The 10,584-nt window shown below is 37.8% G+C and overlaps 1 pseudogene; it reads right to left on the bottom strand.

Moving 5' to 3' along the window:
• Positions 1 to 6,029: 6,029 nt before the first annotated feature.
• On the bottom strand, positions 6,030 to 6,452 carry LOC145016857 (putative mitochondrial protein AtMg00860 pseudogene; annotated as a pseudogene).
• Between the last annotated feature and the right edge of the window lie 4,132 nt (positions 6,453 to 10,584).

Raw genomic sequence — 10,584 nt, forward strand, 5'->3', positions numbered from 1 at the left:
CTCGTATGAAACCCTTACTCGATTTCTAAAAATGTCCAAGTTTAAACAAGGTTCGATTGACCTAAACTTCTTTCTCAAGAAAGAGGGTGACCACATAATAATCTTCCAAATTTACGTCGATGATATCATCTTTGGTTCCATGAATCCTAGCCTAACATTTGAATTCATGAACTTGATGGAGACTAATTTTGAGATGATTTCAATGGGTCCAATTAACTTTTTCCATGGCTTGAATATTAGATAGAGACCCAAAAGCATATTTATCAATAAGGAGGCTTACACGAAGACACCCTACTGGCTAAGTTTGGCATGATGGGAGATTCCAAAGTAAAGGTTCATATGGAATTTGGAACGAAGTTAACACCATCTCTGGAGAAACCAACTGTTGATATGACCCTCTATCGGAAAATGATAGGGTCTCTAATGTATCTAACAGCTAGTAGACCAGATATTATGTTTTCTATTTACTATTGTGCCAGGGTCTAAGCCAATCCACAAAAACCTCATATGGTGGCTGTTAAGAACATCTTCATATATTTGAAGTGAACCTCATCTCTCGGTCTGTGGTATCTTGCTAAATCAAGATTTTTCGTTCAAGCATTCTCTGATGCTGATCTTGGAGGATGCGGTTTGGACCGAAAGAGCACTACAGGCGGATGTCAATTCCTCGATGGTAAACTCGTCAGTTGGCAGTCCAAGAAACAAACATGTGTTTCACTCTCTGCAGCCGAAGCTGAATATATTGTTGCATCATCTTGCACTTCCGAGTTCATTTAGATCCAAAGCCAAATAAGAGATTAGGGCCTGAACATGAAGAAGATTCCTCTCTATTGCGACTCATCAAGTGCTTTTCGGATATGTCACAACCCAGTGCAACACTCTAAAATGAAACATATTGCACTGAGATATCACTTTAACAAAGATCACGTTGAAGATGGTAACGTTGAAGTCCACTTTGTTCGATTAGTCGATCAACTAGCTGATATTTTCACAAAAGCCTTACCTGAAGCAAGGGTTATTAAAATTGTCCAAGGCTTAGGAATGATGGAAGCTGAGTCAGTACTGAAACCTCTTTCACCTCATTAAAATTTGTCAAGCGAAATAGAGCAAACGTTCGGTCTATTTTGGTTCCGGAATTTTCAGGGACCGAAATGAACCGAACGCTCATTCCATTTCGCTTCATTATTTCTAGGGTATAGTTTCGGTTTTATATTTTATATGTCCTTGTTTATTAATTTTATGTTTTTTCTTTCTTTTCATAAAATCCAAAAAATATTTTCTTTTGTGTTTTTATTTCTTTTCAGAAAATTCCTAAAATTTCAAAAATATTATCTTCTTCGTTTATTTTTCAATAAAATCAAAATTCCAAAAATATTATTAGAATGGACTCATGGACATCTTCCAATTAGCTAAGTGTCCCTAGAATAATCCTGCTCCATGTTAACCGAAGCCTCGAGGACTTCAAGTGAAGCCTTAATGATTCGATATAAACAAGTCGATTCTTCTCAATCAGGCTGACAAATTCACTCAAGTCATGAGCTACCTTACTCTTATCATATTTAGTAAAGAGTTAACTGCTTGGTCACTTTCACATAGCAGAGGTACTTTCGGTCCTTTAGCCATCTCATCACTATTCTCCATAATACTTCACTTCATGAATGTAACCCTTTAGACTCTCAATAGTTACCACTAAGGTTTATGGTTACACAACATCTGTGTTAATGATCTTAGTTTCGTTTCACCACATGCTGAGTGAAACCCAAAATCCAACACTTACAATGAATTGATGGTGAACAATAACATGTTCTAGCTTTCACCCACGTATTAACTAATCCACTTTAATGGAAGGTACCAAGAAATCTCTTTTATTTTTGAGCGATCTTTATGAAATTGTCTAAATACCAAGACTTTTCTTCCCAAAAGATCCAACTTGTATTTGGCAATTCTCATTGAATTCTTCTGAGGTGGAGCATATTAATCATTCGACACTCATGTGATTCATTATGGGGTTTATTGTTTTCTATTACTTGTCATTGTCTTATTGATATCTGTTTGAATCTATCGATCTTAGAGAATATTATTCTTATCAGATTCCTTAGCAATTTATGTCAAATAAGGCAACCATGTGGCAGATAGAGTAGACCATTGAACACTAAGTTCACAAGCACCTACATCGAAGAGGCGCCACAATCAGCTCTAAATATGAGTCCAGGATTTGATTTTCCTAATCGAGCCTCACAACCTAAGATAACGCCTTTATCTTGGTATGGTTGCCTATTTCTAAATTACGTTGTTTGTAAATCTTTTAAATCTTCTAAACACAATTGATGCTTTATTTCTCTACACTCCTAAAACTCGGGTAACTGCTTGTGATTTTTGGTTGCTTTGTTACTACATAAGACAGCAACCTGGTAATCTTTGAATGATTAACGGCTTCCTGTTTAGGGATACTTTTTGGTGAACACCAATTGTTTTATAAAACACCCTAATGAGCGACTCTTGTGTTTGCATGCTATATTATATATTTTGAGCAAGGAACTACACATGTTTTCATTAAATCTAAGATAAAATGAATTCTTCTTATCTATGAAAACACACACATACCAGTATATGTTGTATATAATCTTATAAAAAGTGTTGTAGCTTAAAGAGACAATTTCTTGAAAATCTATGCTTAATTCACACAGTATTGTTTATTGTTGATACATGTTTGGGTATGATTACCTTGGTGGCTATGAGCATGATATGGGTGGCAGGCCTGGCTATCCTGATGATAGACCCCGTGGTAGGTATGGTGGGCGCTCATCTAGTGGGTACCAAGGTGGTCCATCAGGTAAGCACCAGTTGATCATCAAATATAATTGCTCAACAAAACATGTAGTTTGTTTTTGCGGAGAGGTTAAGTTAGATGACAACATTTAAGTTAAATACAAAAGTATTATACATAACGTTGCCCTAGACTAAAATAATACATTCTGACTCTGTCTGAAGGCATAGAAACACCGGATTGGGACATATACTTGTTGAAGACTTCTTTTTTTGTAGGTATCAAGAATACAAATCAGAATATATATATATATATATATATATATATATATATATATATATATATGTATGTATGTATATATCAACTCTGAATATCCAACACAGTTTTGAATCTAGATTTTATTGTTTTATCCTATCTATATAGGCAAATCTGGATTATATGTTCTTGTTGCAGGGACCACTGGCTCAGCATACTACTATTCACAATCAAACTCTTCCCTCAAAAGTTCCGTCTAATCAGGTTTAAAACATTTTATATTATCTCATTTTTAGTATCTCTAAGGGGCTTGAAAATGGTAATCCACTAATTTTCTGAAATTTAGAAAAATAAAAATGAAATTTTTTGAATCACTTTAACATTAGTTAAAGGTGGGAGCCAATCGGGATTTTACAAATTAGTTTTGACAAAATGGTAGGTTACTTATTTTTATTAGTTGTCTATAAAACAAAACAAATACTTACAAAAAAAGTGCATTTTTTTTTCAATTATTATATATACATTCCATATCCTTTGACAAAATGGTGACTCAAGCTTGAAAGACAAATATCACCCCACAAATTTGCTTGTTACTATTGAAAGGTGCCCCTTTTTGACTTTTGACTGATGGAATGGAATGGACCATTCTTGATGGAATGGGATTCCTTCCATTTTGTTAATTTCATTCCATAGTCATGCGATATCTTTTTTTCATTCCATCACGGAATGGAATGAAAACCAGTGTAAGCGACTTTTATGATACAATATTATTATATTACATATATATTTTTGAAAATAATGAACAAATATTAATCTTAATTTAACTTATATCAGTTTTAATGAGTTTTATTATGTTTAATTTTCTTTAAATAAAATTACTAAAGTTAAAATGAGTTTTATTATGTTTAATTTTCTTTATATGGGTTTTAACGAGTATAAACTACTTTTATCACACCTTTGAAGCAACCGCATGGAAGTAGAAAGAACCACCAAAGATTTGATGTTGAATTCTTTGTTTTTTGTATTTTCATTTTGCATGAAGTGCTTCAGAATTGGAACTTTGCTTTCTATAATGTCTCCAAGGTTAATAGACTATAAAATATCACCTGTAATACTAATGTTAGATATAAATTAGGGGGAAAATGGTCATTTTAAAAATCAAATGATTACCTCCGAATAACTTCTCAATTGATGTAGCAACAACTTTGGTCACCCAGGTAGTTGGAAACCTTGTCCTCAAGGTTGAATTCCGGAAAGGATTCTGAAATAGTAGCAAAATCCTCCCAAGTGGATTCGAACTCTGAAACTTCCTTCTACTTAATCAATACATCAGTTTTCTGACCATGCTCCCCTGTCTGGACACGTACCCCCAACACTGATTCTAGACTCCAATCCAGCCTCAAGTCATATGTCATCTGAGCTGGAAGAGTGGGATCTGCAGTCTGATTTCCTATTGCCTTTTTTAGTTGAGACACGTGAAATACAGGGTGAATTTTTGTTATGTCCGGCAATTGGATTTTGTAAGCCACCTTCTCCACCTTTTGTGTGATCTAGAAGGGTCCATAGAACTTAGTTTCTAGCTTCTGGAAAGGTCTGTTGGCTATGGACTGCTGTCTATACGGCTGCAGTTTGAGGAATACCCATTCCCCTTCTTGAAAATCAAAATTTTTTCTGTTCTTGTCTACCATGGCCTTCATTTTCTGTTGGTCTTGAAGTAAGTGTCCCTTAAGATCTTCCAAGATTGCATCACGCTCTATGAGTTGGTCCTCTAGGAAAGAGACAGGTGTATCTCCTTTCTAAACCTTTATGACTCGGGGAGTATCACGTCCGTACAAGGCCTTGAATGGGGTGGTTTTCCCAGCTGTGTGATAAGCGGCGTTGTGACAGAATTTGGCCCATGGAAACCATTTGATCCACGTTTCTGGCTTCCCTTGAATGAAAGAACGAAGGTAGAGTTCCACAAATTTGTTAATAATTTTTGTTTGAGCATCCATTTGCAGATGGTAGGTGGTGCTCCTAAGCAGCTGAGTGCCTTGCAATTTAAATAGCTCCTTCCAGAACAAGCTCGTGAAGATCTTCTCCCTATCCGACATAATGGAAATTGGAAACCTGTGCAATCTCACAATTTCATTGATGAAGGTGGTGGCTACGGTTGACGCTGTAAACGGGTGTTTGATCGCGATGAAATAGGAGTATTTAGTGAGTCGATCTACCACCACCAAAATAGAGTTGTTCCCTTCTGATTTTGGTAATCCTTCAATGAAATTCATCGAAACTTCATCCCACACATGATTAGGAATGGGCAAGGGCTGGAGCAATCCAGTCGGGTGGGTATTCAAGGATTTTTGTGTATGGCACGTGATACACCTTTGTACATACTTTTGAATCACCTTTCTTATGCCGACCCAAAACCACTCAGCTGCCAACCTTTGATAGGTTCTGAATTCTCCTTCATGCCCTCCTAACACGGAGTCATGAAACTCCTTGAGTAATACCTAGACAAATCTTGATTTTTGGGGTATGACCATTTTGCCCTTATACCACAATTTCCCATTCTCCCAGTTGTATCATGTATGATCTCTCTCTCCTTCTGTAATGTCAGTTATGATTTATTGAATGAAGGGGTCATTAGCCACTTCCGCCTCTAATTCCTTCATTGGCACGAACCACAAGGATTGTAATGATTATAATTATGCCTCTGCTGGGGTTGCACATGACAGAGCATCGACAACGTTGTTCATGGATCCGGGTTTGTATTGGATATCGAAATCAAACCCCAAAATCTTGTACATCCATTTTTGGTATTCTGGTCCTACCTCTCTTTGTTCCATCAGAAACTTTAAGCTCGTTTGATCGATTCTAATGACGAAGTGTCTGCCCAGTAAGTAGTTCCTCCACCTTCTTACAGCCAATACTATGGCTATTAATTCTTTTTCATAGATCAATTTGAATCTATTCCGTACTCCCAACACTTGGCTGTAATAAGCTATGGGAAGCCCTTCTTGTATCAACATGGACCCAATCCGGTCTCGGAAGCATCAGTTTCCACAATGAAAAACTTGTTGAAGTTTTGCAGGGCAAGTATAGGAGTATTCACCAAGGTTGTTTTTAAGGCATGAAAAGAATCTTTTGCAGCTGCGTTCCACCCAAACTTTTCCTTCTTGAGCTGATATGTCAATGGAGAGGCAGTATTTGTGTATCCTTTGATGAATTTCCTGTAACACCCGGCTAGGCCCAAGAATCCCCTCAGCTCCTTCAAGGTTGTTGGGGATGGCCAGGCTTCAATCGCCTTAATCTTCTCATTGTCAACAACAACCCCTTGTTCCAATATCATGTGCCCCAAATAAGCGATTTGCAGCTTACCCAATACACATTTGTTTGGGCTTGTGAAAAATTGGTGTTGGTCTAGTGTTTGCAGGACTAGTTCCATGTGTGTCTGATGCAAACTCTCACTTTAGATGTACACTAGGATGTCGTCAAAGAATACCAATACAAACTTGCGTAAATAAGGTTTGAACACCTCGTTCATCACTGATTGGAAGGTTGCTGGCACGTTGCTAAGGCCGAAAGGCATTACCTTGAATTCGTAATGACCTTCATGGTATCAAAAGGCTGTTTTCGGAATGTCTTATTCCTTCATCTTGATTTGATGATACCCCGACTTCAGGTCTAACTTGGAGAACACACTAGATCCATGCAATTCGTCCAACAACTCCTTTATGATTGGTATCAGAAATTTGTTCTTAATAGTCAACTTGTTAAGATTGTGGTAACAGAACCTCCATGACCAGTTTTTTTAACCAGGAGGATTGGACTTGAAAACGGGCTCCGAGAAAGCTGAATGATACCTGATTTGAGCATATCATGTAATAGCCTTTCGATTTCTTCCTTTTGAGTGTGGGTGTATTGGTAGGGTCTAACGGACACAGGTTCAGTTCCTTCCTTTAACTGAATCGTATGTTGCTGGTTCCTCAGGGGGGGGGGGGCATTCCCCCTTTCCATGAGAACACTGATGCATATTGATGAACTATTTGTTTCAGGTATTCTAGGCAAACTGGTAAATTCTGGATGGATGAATGTTGTTCAATGAGGTTGAGTTGCACCCAAATTCCCCCACCCACTAATCCAAGAGTTTTCACCATCTTTTTTAGAGTTATCTTGGCTCGTTTTAGAGATGGATCACCTTTTAATGTCACCCATTGTCCCCCTAGCTGGAATTTCATGTGATGTGTTTTCTAGTTTGTAGTTACTGGTCCTAAGGTTTCCAACCATTAGACTCCCAGTATAACATTAAACGTTCCCAATGTCAAGGGAAGGAAATTTTCTCTGATGCATATGCCCTGTAACTCCAGCAATACCCCTTCGCACTTTCCACTTCCGGTGACTGCTTCCCCGGTGCCCAGAGATACACAAAACCCCAAGGTGGGTGTTATTGGAAGGTTAAGTTATTGTATCACCTCTAGGGACAAGAAATTATGCATTTCCCCAGGATCTATGAGGACCACGACCTCAGAACCTGCCAATTTTCCTGTTAGCTTGAGTGTTTTTGGATTAATAGTTCTGATGACTGAGTTTAAACAGATACCTAACAAGACAATTTCTTTTGGGATCTCTATTGCGGGCTCCGACTCTGAATCTGGGGTTGGTTGTGTTTCCGGGTCATCATCTTCATGGGTGATCAAAACACTTAGCTCTTTCTTTTTGCAACGATGGCCATGATTCCATTTTTCATCACATCAATAACAAATTCCCTTTTCTCGTTTCTGATGTAATTCTTGATCTGTGATCCTTCGAATCTCAGTGGTTCGGTTAGTTGAATGTTGACTAGAGCTATTTCTGGATCTAGGGTTACCTGAGTAAATGGTGGTTTTGATGGGGGTGATGAGTGGCGTCGCCTTCTGGGTAAGAGGGGTGGGTGGATTTGATTTCCGATGGGTTTGGGATCGCATCGTTCCTTCCACCTTGATGGATATCGACATCGCATGGTCAATAGATCTGGGCTCAAAAAGTTGGACTTCAGTTCTAATATCCTCCTTCAGCCCGTTAACGAATTGACCCATGATAACGTCGTCTAGAATGTTTCTAAGGGGATCGAGCAAGTAATTCAATAAAATGACAATGGTACTCATGGACCGACCCGGTTTGACTTAGGGCTAACCACTGTTGGTAGAGCGTACCTGCGTAAACCGAATGGAACTGTCAAAGGAGGAGCGATTTCAATTCATTCCATCGTGTGACCGGTTGTCTTCCTTGCTCCCATTGGAACTGAAGTAGGGCATCACCTTCAAGATCCACCACGGCCGCCTCCATCTTGTCACTCTCGGATAGTTTGTAGAAGTTAAAATATCATTCCGTTCTCAAAATCCACCCCTCGGGGTTTTCACCGTCAAACAGAGGCATATCCAACTTCCAATACCTCCAATTGGTTCCATCGGTATGGACTTCGCCTCCCCATTTCTATTTCTTGTTCCTCCGGTATCGTTGTACGACGCTCCGCTGTAGACCTTCGGCGTTTCTTCGATGGAAGGTTGTCCCTCCTCAGTAGTCTTCCTATGGTTGATTGTTGTTCGGTTTTTGGACAAGGCACCCAAGATCTCCTCCAACTTTTGGTCCGTCTTCAACTGATGTTGGTCCATCTTCAAATGTATTGAAGCTATGGAGTGTGCTTGGTGTTGAATCTGATTACCTTGGTTCTCCAGTCGATCATACAAGGTTCCCAGCTCCAGCTCCAGCGATTCCACCCTTTTCAGATGAGCTCCTCCAGTCTCTTTTCCTCCTCCTTTTTCTCAAGCCATAAGCACATGGAACTGCTCTGATACCAATTTGTTATGGACCCAAAAGATAACAGATAAACTCCCAAGAATCAACAGGAAATTGTATTACTCTTAAGAAAGTTTTGCAATACAAGTAAGGAAATAAAAATTATAGAAAGTAGTATCTATTCGAGATGCTACAATCTCCCACGAATAGAAACTTCTATGAAGAATAATCTGATGCCTCCTCCTAAGGTGATTCATCCTTCAAATAGACTAGCATGACAACTGGCCCTAGAATTTCCCTAAAATGCCCCTGCCATCCCACTACCTTTGAAGATCTGTTGGCAGGTTAGTGATCCCTCGTGTCTCATCTGTTCTTTTTTTATTCTTCATTCTCTTGTACGTGAATTTGAGTGGTGGTTGCACAACATTTGGGATGGTTTTGGTTGTTAGCAAAGAGGCTGCTGAAAGTGTACTTAGGGAAGAAGGTGAGATGATGTGTCTAAAAGGGGGAACCTTGTACTTAAAATTTGTATTGCTAGGTTCTACCGATGAAAAACTTTGTATTTTTTCATTTTTTCCGAAAAAACCCTCAACCTTCTAACTGCTTCCAAATAAACCCTAAACATTTTTAGTTTTTCCTGAAAAGAAGCTTGCATTTTACAAAAAAAAATTGCAAAAAATCATGGGTTAATCTAATACAAGATCTTATATTTTGTGTTTATTTTTTGGAGCAATCCTCATTTATTTTCTGCATGAAAAAGACCTTGTATTTTTTCATTTTCTCTGATCTGGCCCTTTTAGTTATTTTTTCCATAAAATTTGAGGGACACATTCTTGATCTATTATGTGTGTAAAAGACATAATTTCCCTCCAAAACACTCATTTTCGTTGTTTGATAAACTTTTTGTAGATATTTGAAAGTAAAGGTGAGTTGAAGATATTTTGCAACAAAAAAACGACAAGTCACAATCCCTTAAGAATTCCACTTTGCAATTGTACAATGTATATTCAGGAATCTGGCTGGCTGGTTAGGAGTTAAGGAGATTGGTCTGTTCAATTTCAAACCAAGTGTACGACCTATACAATGTATATGTGAACACAGCTGTGGAAGATTTTGATGATTGGACTAATTGGCTTATGTATAAAGGTGAAGTTGGAGTGAAAGGAGACAATAGTTGGGAATCCTGGTTGGATGAAGAGCAGGCACATATCCAGACAATCAGAGGGCGTGTACTTGAAACTATATTATGCTCGAGGTTCTTCATATTTCAATACGGGATAGTCTACAAGCTCCATCTCACTGGAAATAATACATCATTATTGGTACTTACGATTTTTATTTATTTCACTTTTTTTTCATGTGAAAATATACTGACTAAAAAACACATTACATGACATGATATGTTGGTTGAGTAGCTTTGCGGGTTCTCATGGGTGGTGTTAGATGGAATTGTGATGATATACTCTCTAGTTCATAGGATCAAGGATTGTTTATTAGCCTGAGGTATTATCTACAATGAACATTCCATGTTTGATTCTTCTAATAATTATATAGCATATTAATTTTTTGACTTTTATTTGATCACGTCACAAGAATTATCGTAGTAGTGGTTCATTAGTCTTAAAGAATTATGAAAGGAAAGATGCAACTTTACTTAGTTGGAATTTGATGTTTATCATCTTTGTGTATATCTTTTTAGTTTGTATAGAATTACATTGCAGAAGGTGTCACTTAATAGAAATGTAGTATTAGGTTATATAGTTAAGGAAAACATCTTAATAATAATGTACAATTAGATCCCC

The sequence above is a fragment of the Lactuca saligna genome, chromosome 9, assembly GCF_052625555.1.
Source record: "Lactuca saligna cultivar CGN05327 chromosome 9, ASM5262555v1, whole genome shotgun sequence".
Classification (NCBI taxonomy): domain Eukaryota; kingdom Viridiplantae; phylum Streptophyta; class Magnoliopsida; order Asterales; family Asteraceae; genus Lactuca; species Lactuca saligna.